The sequence below is a fragment of the Mixophyes fleayi genome, chromosome 8 (genome assembly GCF_038048845.1).
Source record: "Mixophyes fleayi isolate aMixFle1 chromosome 8, aMixFle1.hap1, whole genome shotgun sequence".
Taxonomy (NCBI): Eukaryota; Metazoa; Chordata; class Amphibia; order Anura; family Limnodynastidae; genus Mixophyes; species Mixophyes fleayi.
The window spans coordinates 41,839,691-41,858,860 of NC_134409.1; the positions used below are offsets into that span (position 1 = coordinate 41,839,691).

Genomic DNA, 19,170 nt, shown 5'->3' on the forward strand with positions numbered 1-19,170 from the left:
GTGTTGGGGAAGGGAGTGTTCTGTGTGGCTTTGTCTCCCTTGTTTTACAGGTGTTGGCTGTCAAACAAGGTTTACGGAAGATCCCGGCGAGTGAGGACCTCTAGAGTAGAAGGGATAGAGGGAGTCGCCATTGTAGACACATGTTCGTATTTCCCCCTTTCCCCTTACAGCAAAACAAATGCCCTGCACACGAAGACGGGCCCTTTTCCCCTGTGGCGTTTTGGGCGCTCGGACATCCCGACCCCTCCCCCAGTGGACCTTTTACAACACAGCAACACAGTGTGCAGAAGAACAGAAAGAAAAGGTTGGAGCAAAGTGATGCGATAACTGAAAAGATGGTGGATGCCAAAAAAAACCTCCAAGGGGTATATTTACTAAACTGTGGGTTTGAAAAGGTGGAGATGTTGCCTATAGCAACCAATCAGATGCTAGCTGTCATTTATTTAGTACATTCTACAAAATGACAGTGAGAATCTGACTTTTTCAAAACCACAGTTTAGTAAATATACCTCCAAGACTAATTTGATCTGCTTGCAACAACGCTAGCAAGAAAAATAAAAAGTGCAAGTAGACCTATACAAATCCAAATGGAATATTTGATGTGTGATGTCATTTGTAGGTCCATCGCAGAGGATTTGTGGCCAGACAGAATTTTAACGCCATCCAACCACAGGCAGGCACCATCACAAACATTTTGGCCTACCCAAACTTGACATTCAAATATGGGAGGGCAATGTATTATGCCAAAACCCTATATGACTTAAACACCAATTCCCAGCAAGTGTGCATCACTACACTGGGACTCCATCCCCAATGGATAACAGCGAACTGTTGCATTATGAGCAGCTGTGAACCCCTTATTTGGTTTTATTTATTGTATTGTACATTTTTTATATAATGTATAGTTTCTATTTTAATAAAGGGTTATTGTTTTACCAAACTTCAAATACTGTTCACGCAGAACTTCAATTATAGCATCACAGGTCGCAGGTATGATCAAACCCAGAGCTTGTGGTGAAATTGCTGTGCTGTATTTGAAATCAGCCAGTGTCCTTCCTGTGGCCAGAAATCTCAGGGTAGCAACCAGTCTCTACTCTGCAGATATGGGTCTTCATAAATGGGTGTCCCCCTTCTGTATGAGGGGGGTTACAAATTGTAACAGTTCCTGGAATGTGGGATCACTCATCCGCAGGAAATTCCTGAAGTCGTCAGGGATGTCCCGTATCTCCTGCAGCAGGTGCATATGAGAGAATGAGTCTCTCATCTGGAACCACTCTTTGGTCCAACAAGACCAATTTTTTTTTCTCCTTTCCCTTCGGGTGTGTATTTGCAGTCTTCTGGCCATAATGAGTAGCAAAAGAGATTTTGGGAGGTTCTTATCAGAGATGTTCTGCCCAGTATTTAAATTTCTTGGCAATGTTACTGCAGAGACGTCATATGTCATTTCAGTGTGTACGAAATGAAAATCTTAACACGACAATATGGTTGCGAAAAGTCGCTACCTGGACAGTCGGTCTTTCGTCAATCGTTTAAAACGTGTCCAGTGTGTACGCAAGAAACGCCCGAGCGATTTGACCTTCAGTCGAAGGTACAACCGTTGTAGATAACACGTCAGTTGGAAAATTCTCTAGTGTGTGCCTAACCTTAGTAAACCACACATTTTCAGAAAACTCATCCAGTGTGGGATATAGAAGGCATGTTTAGGGTACAATTAGTACAAATATGTTGCAACTGGTAGTACCATGTTAGAAATTTACTAACTAGCTGTTACAGTGGCAATAATGAACAAGATGCTTTGTTCCTTTATTAGGTGAATTTAGTTATACAGATGGATGACATATTAGCATTACTTGTTCCACATGTTTAATGATGATGCTCAACCAGTAGATGTCACCAAACTACAGCAAAATAATAGTTTGTTCACAATCTTACAACCTGTTCCTTTAGTAATTTTTTTCCTGATCTGTTTCCTATGAAGTATGATAAAAACAGTTTCACAATAAAGAGTATAAATGCAATCAACAAAATGAGGAGCGAAAATGAATAAATCTTAGGCCTAGTAAAAATAAATAATATTTAAAAAGGATGAAAAGAAAAGTGAAGAAGAGAAAGGAGAGAAAAAAATTGGCAAGAGCAAGAAGACAAAAAGGTTTTTTACGTGAGTAGCTTCCCAGAGACCCCAAACACCTCACCACCCCCAAGAGTTTCTCATCACCTGGTAAGTATGTCAGTTTAAAAATTATGTTTATAAATCAAACTTTTAAATAGAAACAAGGGAGCGAGAACAACCAGTATGACTCATTATCCTGTGATTGACAGCTGTCCAGGTTATCTTTACCTTCTGTTTCATGTCATTGTATGCTATTCGTTTGTATAACGAATGATCCCCTCACTGTGCAGTTCTGAGTATGTTGATGCTTTATAAATAAAAGTTTTTTAGTATAAGTTCTTCTACATGCAACTGGTCAGGAACAGAAATAAAGTATGCATCTGCATTTTGAAATGTGTATTATACTTTCAGTCACAGCAGTGTAGACATTTTAATTTATTTGGAAATTAGGGTATGCGTACTAACCTCCTTGGAATTTTGTATATTGTGAAAATTGTGACTGCATTCTTTTTGACACACCCCTCCCATATATCCGTAGGTGTTTTTAATTGAAAGCAGCATATGTTGGTTCTTGCCAATATTACTTGTTGTTTAGAGGTACTAAATGAGTTACGTTCCATATAATAAAATTATAAAATGTTAGTGTATGTTCTCGTCTGCATGAGGTCACTTTGATGTGGTAGATAGGCATCCACAGTTTGATCATAATGTGCTCTAAGAGCCTTATGTTTATTCAAAAGATAATATCAAGGTGTTTGTTTATATTACTGCAGAGTTTAACTTATATCTGTGATTAATTATGTATAAATATGTTCTTAATGCTTAAAGTGTGTACCTGCATCAGCATTTTGGATTGTGGATTGTATTTTCAGCCACCGCAATGTAGCACCTTTTAATACATTTGGAAATTAGGGTGTTTGTACCTAGCGCTCCATGGAATTATATATACATGCAAATTCAATATTTCTGGAGTTTCCATGCTATGTCGCCAGAGTGTACATGATCAGCATGCATTCTAGACAGTGAAAGGTTGCTCTCCAACTGTTCCCATCCCCTTCAAATACATGAGCAGTGCTCTGTGTATTACTGTTACGTGCACACAGATTCTCCTTCACGAGCAGTGCAGTTTGAAGCAGGACATACCTCCTAAAATCTTGACTTATCTGGACAGTCAAACAAAATTGGGAATGACACATCAGAATCATGACTATAGGGAGACAACTTTGGTCTCTCCTATCTGTTCTTGCAGCTTTCATTACCTGTTGCTACTCATGTCTTAAGCTCAGTAGCTGCTTGTCTGGGTCCTGTAATGTTGATGCCATGCTTGGAAATAGGATAGGTACATGAAATATAGAAAGCCTAGCAATGAATGAACACTTTAGGCTTCTCTTCTGCTAATCAGCAGCGATACCCTCCCTGCAATCAACTCAAATGTAAATTAAAAGCATTAACATAAAAAAATAAACCTATAGCCCCACATTAAATCAGTAGCATTCACATTTTATAAATATGCCTATTTCCACGGTGGTAGTCTTTAGAGCAACTGCCACAAATCCGACAAGATTTACCCCAACATGGATTGGCTGAAAACTCTCAACCCTGGGGTAATGCAAGGGGTAATGCCTCCTTGGTTGTTATTTGTCCTCATCATGTCCAGTTCAATGAAGTTCCATATTATGTAAATGTAACCGTCTTCAAACAGGTACTTCTGACTTCAGAACAGGACCCTGGAGTACAGATCCACATATGTCAAAGACTTATTTGTTGCACATGAGTAGTATACATGTGACATCACTGTTGTCAAGGTGTGGTACATATATGTATATAAATAAAAACAATGAGCTCATTCATCATGGCTGATGGATGAGAAGATGGGTAAAAGGGGAGAGGACATGCTTAAGAGATGACCTGTCCATGGAGAGTCAAAGCCTTTAGGTGATCCAGGTTATACTTACTACCTATATTGGAAAACTTCCCTTTGTCTCAGGCAAAATACAAGCTATAGTTTACAAAAACATAAATATTATAGATGGGGAAACAAGTCGGGAAGGTTATTGCTCATGATGTCTAAACCTGGCAGGAAAAAGCATCACGTTGTTGCAATCAGAGATCCTGTGTCTCAAACACTGCATACAAATTCAAAGGACATTGTGTATAAATTCTCTCTACTATTCAACTCTTTATACTGATAAACCTACTTACTACATTCTCGCATCTTAAGAGAAGCCAACTCTCCAAAATTAACATTAAATCAAAAAGAAATATTGGGAAAAACTATCACCATAGAAGAAATGAGTAACACCATATTAGGATTAAAATGTCCAGATGGGACTGTCACGTGTGCCGGTGAGGGAGCAGCGTATTGGAGAACGATACTGTCCATGCTGGCAGCGGGATGTAGGCCACGTTCTTTATCTCTCACTCATTGATTGTTGCACCCTCATCTTCCTCTCCATCTACTTCATAATTGGTCACACAAAGGTGTCTGTGTTGATGTCGATGTCATTACACTGATTAATCTCCCTTCTAAATCTACTGGTAGCAGCATGGGACATATATTGATTTATCATGCTGCCAAGTGGAAATTTTGTTTTTTTTCCTCCTACAGAGATTCAAAACTGGGAGCATCTAAAGTCTCATATGAAGGAGGCCATGATTAAACTAGGATTCCAACTACTATAATTCTTCATTTATTTTACAGTATGATTTTGTCCCTAATAAACAACTGAGACCTGGAAAATGATGTAAGATCTTCCAAGCCTGATCTCAAGTTTGAGGAAAGCCACAGAGAATAAGGAATAACGGAATATATCCCACAACGCTATATGCAATGTATTTTTCTTTTCAAATTCAATTTTGGTTATCTGCAAAATATTAAAGCATTTTACAGCACAATGTACCCCAACCTCTCCTACAGCTCTTCCTTTCTATATATATAGGGATAATTTAACATACTCCTCATTCAAGGATGCTGGTAATACTCTAATTACTAAGCCGGATAGGGACCTTCTCTTAGTGTCCTCTTAAAGGGCCGTAACATTATTGGTTTCAAACCTAAAAACTATGGTAAAAATTCTGGCAAACTAGACAACAGTTTACCGTACCGAATCTTCTCACAAAGCATCACATGGGTTTTCAGAGCCGTAACTTAGAATTCTAGTGCCCTGGGCGAGAAAGACAAATGCTGCCCCCCTACCCCTCAATTTTAACCAAATTAACCTAAAATATTCCTAAATTGCGCCCCCCTTCAGCGTTGCGCCCTGGGCGGTCGCCCCTGTCGCACAGCCCTAGTTACGGCCCTGGGTTTCATGGGGGGTCGCCACTTGGTGAAGGGTATAAGAACTATAGTTGCAGTAGTGGTAGCTTCTCAAAGGACCAATTCACATACTATGTTGTTAAGTCTAGATACCAACAAAGCATGTGACAGGTGCATTCGCCTCATCTCTTTGCAATTTTATAAAATAGAGAATTTGACTCAATTTACATACAGCCAATCAAATATTTTTATACTAATCCGTTCACACCAATTCCACTTAATGGAAATAGAGGTGATAAAATAACAATGGAGAAATGCTCTTGGCAGGGATGCCCTTATCACTATTTTTGTTTAACCTCGCATTACACCAGCTTCTTTGTATGTTACAAAATCGGCTTTTACTGATGATGCATTACTGTATATTGCAAACCTATTTGTATTATTAAATGCAATCTTAGAGCAAATAGAGGCTTGTGGACTTTTCTCCTTCTGGTAAATATGGAACAATCCACTGCCATGTACTTAAAGATGAATGTGGTATGTTCTTCTTGGGGACGAACAACCTGCTCAAATTGGGCTACGCAACAGATTACATATTTGGGAATGCAGCGTCTTAATAATCCAGCATGCTTTTATCATATATTTCTTAATTAAAGACCTTTGGGATGATTGGGAGGGCTGGATTTGTCTCCCTCTATCCTAAATGGGTAGAGCCAATCTGAGAAAAATGGTCTTCTTTCCCCATAATTAATAAAACCTCTTCCAATACTTTTAACGACTTAAGATAAAAAAATATTTGAATTTCCTTTTCACGCAATTCATTTGGAAAGGATAGAGATCAGAAATTGGTTTAAAAAAGTTACAACACAAATGAAATAGGGGCATTCATTTATCTATAACCATGTAATTACTTCTCTATTGAAAGAAACTTTCTGCCTGGAAAGAATTTTTGCATCAACATAATCAAGAACTCATGTTTTATGAGAAGATACTGAGAATGCCTGAGTATACTTGTAAAAGATAACAAAAATTCTCAAAAAACTTCATCAAGTGTTGAAATTCAAGGTCTTTTAATGTAATTGCTGATATCCATGCTACAATTTGAATATATAACACTATATTCATGATACTATTATGTTTGGCTTCAATAAAAAGATGGTTTAAAAAAAGAAAAACCTTTATGAGAAACTAAGTATGAGAGCTTCTACATGTAAGGTGAAGGCATGGCTGCACACACAGCAAGTTGTGTTTGTGATACAAGCACAGAACTTGAGCGTACCCGTACTTGTCGTATGTTAACAGACAGAACAGACTGCAGGATAGGCGCATGCATATGTGCAATATCAAGTGCCATCAACATGCATGCAAAAAAAAATAAATCATAAAATAGGTTGCCAACTCACAATACTATAATCATTAAAAAAAAAATTGTTGTTTTTAAAAATAAAATAAAATCTATTTTTATTTCACATTAAATACATAAATCAGGAAGATGTTAATGTACACTGTACATACAATGTGTTTTTATTGTCTCTCTTACTTGAATACACATGTTCTGTGCTATGTAGTGGCAGACATGCGATACATTTAGTTTTTAATACAAAAATGATGCTGTGACAGTCATCAATATCACTCGGCACTTACACCTGCCCTGTAGCTGGCACAAATGATTCGGCTTAAGAGAAAAGCAGGACTTGAATTGGCCGCATCTGCATTGGCACTACCCTCAGCATGCCCTCACTATACATTTGCTACGTTCATCCGCCCTTTCCCTCCTCTGTACCATCCTTCAAGTCTTAGGCAGTAGTAAGTGTTATTTGCGTTGACATGAATTGCTTGTAATTGCGTTAATTGGCGTAAGATCCTTGTCTGAGCATGCGCAGAGCTATGTCACAAAAGATGCGGCACACAAAGGGTCTTACGTCCGAAGATGAGTCATTCCAGCAGATCTCCAGATGAAGGTGATAATAATAATCCAGGGCCGTCATCAGGGGGGTATGGCCATTGCGACTGTGAGGGGTTCAGACAAACTAGAGGGTCTGGACAGACCCCTTCGTCTGAGCAGAGCATTTATTGTGATAGTGGAAGGGGGGGTGGGTTGGGCAGAGCATTTATTGCGATACTGGAGGGAGGAACGAGGCATTTACTGTGCAGAGGGAGTTGGGCATGTACTGCAAAGAGGGAGAAGGGGCCCTGCCAGATTAATTAGTACTGGGCTCCACAGTTTCTGATAGCAATCCCGAAGGTATCATAGACATATGAGGATCATTTGCCTGATGTTTGCTATGATTTATCTCAGGAACAGTATTTTTCATGTGTGGTTTTACCTGATAAATCCAAGGTGACTAAAATCATCATTTTATATTCCTGTAACAGCAAATATCTGTAAAAGATCAACAAATGTTATACACAGCATGCAGTCTGTGTTTTGAAAAGACAGGTTGTGGGTGTTGTCCTGTAAAGCATGGAGCAACGGGAAACAATGGATGCATATCACAACGGTGCTACCATTGCCGTTACCATATTGCGCCATGTTACCATAACGTAACTCCCAGAATCATTAATACTTTGTGACTGTAGTCCCATTATAGTAATATAGATTAAGTTAATAAAACACCCACTAAAGTAACAAAGGTAAAAAAGAGTTAAAATATGTATTTAAATAAAGACTTCCCAAAACGCCTCTTTTATTAAAAATAATAATTTATTCCTTTGCGCTGCAGCAGCAGCAAAAGCATCTGAAAAAGAAGGAACAGAAATTGAGACACAAGTAAGTAATCTTTTCATACAAAAGATACCATTTATCTTGAGACACTGTATAGATTTTTATACATACTAAAGATATTTTAACTTAGTGTAAGGAGCTCAGAGTGTTCTGTTTGTTACCCACATGTCCTTATAGCTTTGTGCAGAAATTGTAATACACATGTTCTGATCAGTTAAACATTTCATCTATCAGATGCTTGGATTACTGACATCCTAAAGTACCTGGGATTCATACTCCTCGATTGTGTGGTGCCTGCAGAATTGGTCATCAATTCATAGCATTAATTCTGGGTGCTGTCTATCTGGTTTATGCTATTTTATGAAGGAATGAAAATGTGGAGGTGCAGATCTCAGTGCACATGAGAGGTCCCCTCTGTTTGTTTTACTGAGTGATAAGAGTAGGGTAGGGAGCTTTAAGATCCTTCCTCCAGAATTTTATGGCATGGGAAATAAATAAATAAATGCACATTAATACATTATATGTTGTTAGTAAAACATATTGCTACACTGTACAAGTGCAGTAACCTGAGGCTGGATCTTAAGTTTTCAGTAACTTAACACTTGCGGCTCCTTACACCTGGGGGGGGGGGGGTGGCCAGATCAGGGGCGGGCAAATGAAATAGGGTCATTAACATGTAAATGTAGCAAGTGCTCTGGAGATGTGGTCTAGTCAGACTTAACTGTATTTCCAGATACACCTTGGTGTAAAGATGTGGGCTGCTGATGATGATGGTACCAGCATGTACATTTAGGGCTAGATTTACTAACCTGCGGGTTTGAAAAAGTGGGGATGTTGCCTATAGCAACCAATCAGATTCTAGCTTTCATTTATTTAGTACCTTCTACAAAATGACAGCTAGAATCTGATTGGTTGCTATAGGCAACATCCCCACTTTTTCAAACCCGCAGCTTAGTAAATCTAGCCCTTAGTGTGTTTACTAATTAAACAGATGTGAAACTGATTCCCCAGCCAACAATAAGTAGCCAGCACCAGTGCTATAGCTTGTGCCGGTTACCAGTAAATCAGGGGGAGAACGATGTGGTGCCCTAGTAATAGCAGCAGCGCCGGTGCTAGGGTTCACGGCGCCCTAGGCAAAATAACGCCGCCGCTTGTCCATCCCCCGCTCACCAGATAAAAGAATAATTAATTAAAATTAATTTAAATGTTACTTACCTTTTCTTCCTCTAGCTGCTCCTCGCGATGCATGCTGAGAGGGGAGGGGAGAACTCAGAGGCGCCGCCGGACAGACTATCACATGATCACTGACATCAGTCAGTGATCATGTGCGACTAGTGTGAGATGGAAAAACAGCGGCGGCATCCCGCCGCCGCTGCCCTTCTCTCCTGAACCGCTGACTAGATTAGAAAATCTAGTCAGCGGCGCCCTGCAGGTCCCGGCGCCCTAGGCAACTGCCTAAGGTTGCCTAATGGGAGCGCCGGGCCTGAATAGCAGCATCAAGCACCAGGTTATACTAGGCCTGGCTGGTCACACTATAGCAGGGAGACCCACAGCATGGGATTCCCCTTTCATAATGTGACACCACTATTTTCTCTTGGTAGTATGGTGTTCTGTTAGTGCCTGGTGAAGAAGCAGGTAAGTACCAAATGCCTGGAAACTCCCCAGCACAAGTATGGATTGGTTGGGGAGACAGTGCAGGGCACGGTATGCTTCCAGTGATTGACAGACTGGTGCTTCTCCCAGGACTAGTCACCTTACTACATGCTGCTGCAGAGCACTTACTCCAATCCTCCGCTCTCCCTGTGTGTTCCCGTCCTGTCACACATGGTGCGCTATTGTGCAGGAAACAATAGACAAGATACACCGCCAGATGTAGGAAGGTAAGTGTGGAGGGAGGGGAGCTCTCAATATGGGTGGGGGCAGTGCCGTAACTAGACATCTCAGTGCCCTGGGCGAGACAGGGCACCGGCGCCCCCCATCGAAGTGGGAGTGAAATTTGCCAAGTGGGTGTGGCCAACCTGTGGGGGTGTGGCTAGCACTTTACTGAAAGAATTCTGCTACACATATTTGCAAATGCATGATATATATATATCTATATACATATAGCTATCTCATCTATAATATAAATGTCTAGTGGCGTGTGTTAGTCTGTCTGTCTGTGTGTGTGTGTAAAAAATAAAACCAAGCTGCAGCGCCACCTGCTGGGCGGAGTTATACACTGACCTACTAAATTCTTAGTGTGTGTGGAAAAAAAAATTCAGAAAGGGCTGAAATTTGGTATACTAAGATGTTTTTAATTTGTTAATTTAATTTGTTAATTGTTAAAAGTGTTTATAAAGATTTAAAAAAAAATATATATAAATTTCTTGAAGGAGAAGTGACAGTTGGGAGTGGTTGGTGGTTGCCGGGGATGACAGTGGGGAGTGGTTGGTGGTTGAGGCCTGGGCTATGGCCCAAATGCATGACAAGAAACTTTTTAACACCTTAAGTAGCTTGATTTGACTAGAATGCATGAGTATCATGCACGGGTTAACTTGTATATATATATATATATATATATATATATATATGCGCCCACACAATACAAATACAATGCCTCTGCCCACACACACACACACACACACACACGCACAATACAAATACAATTTCTTTTTTTAAGTAGTTCTAATATCTGGGCATGTTCTCGGCCTTCCATGTGGCAGTCAAATAGTGTGTTTGTAGCAGATGAATAGATATATGAATATTAGAAGATGAACTAGTGTTGTCCTTTTTGCAAAGCAGTTGAGTTCCGTACAGCAGACCACTTATAATGCATTTCATGAACCTCTCTTGTGCATGTCCTCAGAGAAAAGTGGTCTGAGAAAATACACTCTTCTCTATCAATGCTTCGGGTATATTCAACTACATGCTTTGAGCATCTCATTCTCATCTGTCATGTCCCTGGTAAATTGTATGCTAGATAACAACAAGATCTCTTGTTTTACTGTTCCCCAAACAATGTAATGTATGCAATTCAGGATGCTTCCCTGGAGAGTGCTCAGCACTTATGGCTAATATTTGTATTGTACCAACCTACCTTTTGTCTGTGATATGTTGTCTCAATGAAAATAAAATCTCAACTGAAAAAAAAAAAAAATCCTTGCCTGTACTTTTCATCCCCAAGCAGATTACCTGTTCGAGCAGACGTTTACAAGGGAAAATTGATATTTTAAAATAAATACTGTGTATTTCAAATGATTGGATAGTAGACTACTATCCAATCGACTCCAAGTACTACTATTAGTAGTACTTGGAATCGGGATATCCATGTGTAGTTATTTTGAGGTGACTGCAATGCACAAGGTAGAGAGCTGCAGTTTTCATAGAGAAGGCGTTTTCTAATATAAATGCATAACAAATACTTACCAATTCCCACAGCAACATTTCTGCTTCTCAAATACTATACCTACTGTACACTACTTTATGTTACAAATACCTCGGTGCTATGAGCATATGTAAAATGTGCAATTTATTGCAAACAGCAAAATATAATAGTTCTGGCCAGAACAGTAGAACACAAGTCCAGTAAGTAAATCACAGTAAACAAAAATTGATTACATATAAATCACAAATGTACAATCTCAAAGATATGCTTCTGGGTTACAGACAATATAACGATAGTCCATCTGCGTTGAAGCGGAGGCTGGTACACACAGCTGGGTTAAATGGAGATTTCAAAATAGTCCACCAATAGTAAACCCTGTAATTTATTTGGAGTTTTTCCCAATTCATAAGCGTAACACAGTCTTCCACACTTAATAGAATGGGTGCCGATAGTTGACCACAATGCAGGGATTAAAACAGCAAAAACGGAAGACAGTCTTTGGACTTACAATTGCGGAAGGACGGTCACCTTCCGATACTTTCCTCTAACAGAATATCCACTTCGGTATGAGGGTAGTTAGTGGAAGTTGTGATGTCTCCATTCATTTAATGCGCGCCTGCGGGAGCGGGAGCCAGTGGGATTGAGGAGACTGCCGGGAGCAGCCATGAGATCAGATGACTGGTTTTTTTTTGCTTTTTTTATAACTTTATTAACACGGCCACAGAGGGGAAGGTAGCAGGTGGCTGCTGCGCCCCCCTTGGGCTTGCGCTCTGGGCGACGGCACCGCCCGCACCACCCTAGTTACGGCTCTGGGTGGGGGCATGGAATACTAAGATAATGCTGAGGATGTTGGTTAATTCTTTAATGGGGGTAGGAGCTATTCATTTATTAGTAGGGTGATGGTGGGGGCAATTACATTTAATACTAAGGTCATGAAGACTGTTAATTTAAATTGGGTTGCTGAGTTTGGGGAGAACTATGCATATTTATTAAATGTAATGGTAATTATTTACTATCCGGGCTGATTTGGGGGAAATAGATTTATTTATTAAATGTGAATCAGTGGTGGAAGTATACGGTGGTATGCCATACTGCCACTTCTCTTGCTGCTTTCATTGTAAAACTATCAAATTCCATTCACTGAAATTCCCATTACATTTTTCATCATCATCTCAGTTCTAAATTTCCATACTGACACTTCTAAATGTATACTTCCACCACTGATGTGAATGCTATTAATGTATTGTTGGGTCTTGGCACAAGGAAGAAGGCCTACTCTTTAAACATGGGTGCTATTGATCTAACGTCGGGGCTCGTTGTGGGAGGCAACTATACATTGGAAAATGATCAATTATTGTGTTCTCTGTTAGTAATTGTGTACAGGCAGGTAATAAAGATCGTATACACACTGAGTACATGGAAGGCCTGTGGTGTGATGAAGGCTCGCTGCTGCGCAGTGTTTGTGACATCACATTGATAGCACTACCAGTAACCTAGGTATGTCCCACATGATGACGGCTGGATCACATCATATAATAAAGACACTGAGACAAGAAAGGACCATACCACAATGATTACTCACCTAGCTATGGCCCGCAGTATGACCAGAAGCCTCCTTCTTATGCCCATGATAAGAAGCAGAAGACATTTGTTACCACATGAGGGAAGATTGTTGGTTTTACAGAAATGTCTTACATAATAGTGTCTGCAGTTAGGTACAGTCTTATTAGTAATGTAACCATCATCTCCGTGTGAGTGAGGCACTTACACATATGATGGGTATCAGGAGCGGGCTGACGGACGTCAGCCCGGGGGGCACACGCCGCACAGGCGGCCGAATCACATGACACGTGATGCGGCCGCATCATTCATCATGTGTCAAGCGGCCGCATCACATTGATATTACTTCCGGGGAGCGGGCGGCCCTAACAGCCGTGATTCTGAGCGGCCCGGTGGGCCGATGCCCCCCTGCCCCCCGGCCCAGCCCGCCCCTGATGGGTATTCACATGTATATGTTCCCATTGAACTATTGGAATACTTTAGTGAAAGTCTACCAATTAATTTTTGACATCTGATCTTCCTACTAGAATTATATGTTTGTACCACAAGGTTATGCCCCTTTGTCATCCCCTTTTGAGAGCTGTGTTAGTAATACTGAGAAAGGTTGTTGCAGGTACGATGTTGCTGTCTGTTACCCAATGTCTGACTCGGAGGTACTGGGATTTTGTTTTTTTTGTTGGTTAGAATCAAATTAACAATGTATTGAGTTAAATGACTACTGTGAATGTATAATGTATTGTTAAAGATCTGTGGTTATATCAATTTAAGTACCTGCTGTTAGTGCTTCGCCCTAAGAAGAAGAGAAGAAGAAGAGAAGACACATTGTAAACAATTGTGAAACATATAAGGATTATGCTTTAAAAATGGTTTATCGCTAAAATAAATTAGTTTAAAGTTCTCCACTTTTTGTCCAGGACCCATATTATGTTTGTGAATCAGCTGTGCAATCCATTACTCTTTATTTAATAAATAGTGCATTTCTATTTTATTCATTTACTGTTCTTTACAAATTAAGTTTGCCATTCCTAATAAATCTATAATGTTCATTGATTTGGGGACATGTGCCTCTTCTCTACAGCAGCTCATGTACCTTTAGAACAATACCTCTGATTAGGTATATTCTGCAAATTAAAGTGCATTAATGCCATTATAGGGCACACTCCTCCAGACTCCCTCTTCATATAAAGCCAGCTTTGGCCTGTGTGTTACATAATTCATAATTGCTTAGTAGCACACAACAGGTCTGCACAGTAAGGACCATGGGTACCCACCATAAAGGTTGTGGAGACCCATGTTTTGGGTCCTGACCACTAGTAAAAGACCTTTGGTATATAGGACTAGTGGTAACACAGTACATACCTTGTTCTCTGATTCCTTCTTTCTATAGGAAAAGCAAAATATAATGAAAGAGTTATGTAGGTGCTGTATAAATAACTGGTAATAAGTGTTATTTTACACAGACTGAACAACACAACTTGATCCCCATCTGGCCCCAGAAAATTGGGGCCAAATGGGAATCAAGTTTTCAAATTTTCACACATTGTCAGAATGGTTATTTCTGTTATAAAAGTCTCACCTCTGTAGAAGTAGAAATTCCCGAGCTGGGAGAGAGGGAGAATGGTGGGGGGGAGGGAAACTTGTTGGCATCAATTTCCACATCTTTGCCTGAAAGGAAAGAGATAGTTTGAGAGTATAAGCCATTGTATTTATTTATTTTTTGATTTTCATTGAAGAAACTGTTAAGAACAATATAACAATAAACAAGTTATTACAACTAGCAATATTGTTTCCTCTTTTTTTTTATATATAAATGGAGGAGGCGATATGGGGGAGATAGAAACAGGTGCACAACAGGATAAAACTAAGAACTCTATTCTAACGATAAAATATGTAATGTAAGGAACTTAAGACCAAGTAAAAATGAGGTAGCATACATTATAAGAGGGCTTATATATTATATGATCAAGTTTATATTAGGGTTTTTTTTGTCCCATACTGATAAGCAGATTTAAGAGAGTTTTACTGAGGAGTTTTAGTGTTTCAGTTAGACCCTAAATGGAAGAGAGATAATTCAGTTTAACAAATTTAGTTTTGTTATCCACCCATGCAATGGTTTTGGGTGGGGCAAATGTTGCTGCTATTGTCTCAGTTGTGAGGCTAAATAATATAACCTAACAGCAGGGAAACCACTGTCACCGCTGTTCCTGGGCATCTTGAATATATACATAGCAGTTCTATGGGGTTTGTCATTCCGAATTAATATGAAAAAAGCTGCTTTATTATATAAATTGGAACATAGATATGTCTATTGTTAGAGGTACAGTGACTTTACAAGCTGAACTTAGGTGCCAGTATGTGCTCTTGTCTCAGTTAGTGGGTAACTCTTACTAGAAGAGAGTGATGTTTTCAAAAAGACAAGTGGAGACATTTACTGACATTTTTAAAGTTGCCTTAGAAACATTCCTGAAAATTGGTCACCACAAATTCCATAGTATGTTAAAAGGAATCTCTATCCAGTGCAAAATAAGCTGGCATTAATTTTGGCTGTTGTATTACCAGTCATGTTTTCCTAATTGGTCCATATCAATGTATCTTAATTATTTTTTATTCTGTAGGATGGTAAATGTTTACCAACTACCACCTAAAGTGTGTTTCTGTATACAAAGGACCCTTAATGTGTCTACATTTTGTCAAAGCACCCCCTATCCTTAGTCAATTTATACAAAGCCACCATTCATGTTTATATAGGATTTAATAATACTAATTCTGATTAGTTTTACATATACTTTATTATGCATTATAGTTAACAGACTGAAGTACCCATTGAACCTCTGTGAGGTACCCCACTGGGTACAGGTACCACAGGTTAAGATCTTAGATCTACAATTCAGTAGTAAAATGTGTTTGGTTAAAGTTGGAAAATATTGTGCCAAAATCTTCTAAAATGAATGGATTCCCATATAAACAACGTCATTTTATTGGGGTTATGAGTGTTTGTGAAGTGCCATGACTCATTTACTCCTCTTATTATTTACAGAGACTCTGTCTATCACTGCTAATAGAACAGCGCAGGAACTGCATAATTATTGTGGAGCATCGCTAACCTGCCCCAGCAAGATAGAAATAATAATGACAAAAAAAAAAAGAAGAGTTATGTGACCAGAGCAATAATCACAAGTTCTTTACCTCCACCAACTGCTCCTTTGTACTCGGTCACAGACAGGGAGTTTTCTATGTGTTTTACCTCTGTTTCCCATTCCTCCACGTCCTCCAGTTCATTCTGCATATAATTATATAATGACAATTACACACATGTAGGATATGGGATCAAACACTGTAACCGGTCTTTGTTCCAGGGATGAGAACAATATTGGGTAAGATGAATGAAAACCCTGTATTTTCAAAACAGTATTTCTTGGTCCTTACTTGGGAATTTTTGGGATATTGTTTAGCTCTCTAGAAGTAAAGGAAAGTACAGAAGAGAAAGGAGAAAGGAAGGAAGATCTTTACCCTATTTACTTTGCAGCCACAAGATGGCTGCTGCCTGAGGTGAATAAATGTTTGTTATGGTCACATTTATTCTGCCTTTAAACTGCTTTGAATGCTGTTTGCTGTAAAACATGATGTTCCCGGGTCCTTAAGGAGAGTATCGTGCGTTATGTTAACATCCGAACATAAATCGGTTCTGCATACTCCTGTAGTCAACAAGGAATGGATCTCAAGATACGTGTGTTGCTGACTACGCGTGTATTCTTACTCTGCTACATCAGACACTGCAGGATACGTACAATTCCCTTCAGCATCCGCCGGCAGAATACAGTGAAAAAATAAATAATGTTTATAAAAAAAACATTGTGCCCCCCTAATAGATTAACCTTAGTGCTGCCAACCTTGGCTGGTACTAGCAAAAGTGGGGGGACAAAAAGTGTGGGATCCCCCAGATTTTACTACAACCAACACTAGGCTTAGCGAGCTGGTCAGCATGGGCTGGATGCCTGAGGGAGATGGGGACCACAAAATAAAATGCGGACCCTCCCCTAGGGGTACCCAGCCCTATGCTGAAAGCATTAGGGCTCTTTCCACGCCTATGGTAGAATCACAAGTGCCAGCATGCTCTGACACAAAATGTAAATAAACCAAATACCTGTTTTACCACTAAATTTATTAAAAATAATAAAACACCAGTAAATCTCACCAATATCTGTGTTCTGCATCTGTAAGGAATGAAGAACACAGATAAGGAGCCGGGTCCGGCACAAGCACTTACACTAGACACCCAGCTGAAGCAGGATATAAGGCAGAAATCAGTGCACTTCTCAGTGCGCCGGAGGTTGACTTGGACGTGGCTGCACTAGAACACACTTATGTACATTGCCTAGCAACCAGGCGCGCTGGGCAGAGACACAGGCGACCGTCCCGAGGAGACAGCGGGACGGCGCCTGACAGTTATTTACCTCTCCAGCAGAAGTTACATCATTGCAGTTGATAAAGTATCTGAAGGAAATTAAATGACCTAAACTATCATTGGAAGACAGAAATATATTGACTCTCCTCTAATAAAATAAGTAATAGATAATGCTATTTCCATGCTACTGTAACCCCACCCCCTGCTGTCATGGGTCCAGAAGAGGAGGCAGTAGAAGTTTGCGTCAGAAAGTGAGAGAGCATCGGGGGTGGTGGGAGGGGAGGAGAGGAGGTTGTACATGACAAAGATAACACAGCCCGGAGCGGGGAGAGTCGGATAAATATATGGAATATACTTCCCTTATGTCGAGAAGAACTTAATCAAATGCTAATACTACCAACATTTTTATATGTGTGTTCAGATGCATATATTTTAGAAATTGTCTGAATGTTGCTGGTGCAGCAAGTAGTTGAAAATATTGAAGCTACAACTAGAGAGTTGTTCAGGTTGTCAACCCTATATATGGAAATATGAATTTGAAGAGAGTCTACATTTAGTAAGTCATCCCAATGATAATACAGAAAATACAATAGCCAATAAGGAAAGTGATGACTCACCATTGGTATTTCTTGGATGAAACTCCTGGGCGAATCCTCATTATTTAGTTGGTATTGAAATATATACGTCCAGGTTGGTCCTATCTGTAATATTGATAACAGTAGCTTGTTTAATATAAAATCAATGTCTTTCTTACACAGGGTGCCCAAAGCTGAATCATAAAAACTGATTATAAACATTCTCTGTGAAGCACTCTGTAAAATATTAGCACTTTATAAAGCATAATAATAAAGTAATAATAATAATAGTAAAGTACAGTGTACTGAAGTGATTACTTTACTTACCATTACACGTTCATCTATAAGAAAGATATCTCTTTCTTCAAAGAGATACTGGTCTACTGGTGATGTCCACTTTCTTATCAGGGTCTGTGATATAAATAACAATAGTCAGTTCAGATGAAAAACAAGGTCTTTCTAACAATGCCCAAAACGTAAAATGTTCTCTTTAAAACACTGCATAACATGTTGGCACTGTGTAAATAATAAAAATAATAATAATAATAATAATAATAATAATAATAATAATATACCAGTGCACTGAAGTGTTGACTCACCATAGGTATTTCCTCAATAATAAAAGACACCTCATTGCTATTATAGGTCACGTCATAGTTGTACATGGGCCAGGTTCCAACCTCGGTCTGTAATATAGATAACAGTAGTCCGTTTTGTTAAAATACAATATAGTTTTACACTGTGTACCCAAAACATAATAATAACAATTGATTGAAAACATTCTTTGTAAGGCACTCCGTTATATGTTGGCTATCTATATATATAATAAAAAATACAATTAATTTATCAATGTAGTGAAGTAATCTTCTCGTTATTGCTCTTTAGCTCATAAATGTACAACCAGGCTCTTACCTTGGTCTGTAATATAGAGAACAGCAGTCTGTTTAGATCAGAAGTGCATACTCTCTTTTTGGTCACAGGGACACATTGGGTTATTGTTCTCATTTGAAGGAAAAGGAACCTCTTTGAAGACAGACCATAAATCAGTTATGTCATACCTCTGAAAATTGTTAAATAGTGCCCACGGGGACTTTTTGGCACTATAAAGAAGTGGTGCATCACCAGAGGGTGTGTGACCCTTCCACGGGGGGTGGGGGTGGTCTCATTACATAGGG

At 39.4% G+C, this 19,170-nt stretch overlaps 1 pseudogene; it reads left to right on the forward strand.

The window, feature by feature from the left end:
• The first annotated feature begins 4,609 nt into the window (after positions 1–4,609).
• Positions 4,610–4,839, forward strand: LOC142100056 (protein cornichon homolog 4 pseudogene; annotated as a pseudogene).
• The last annotated feature ends 14,331 nt before the right edge of the window (positions 4,840–19,170 follow it).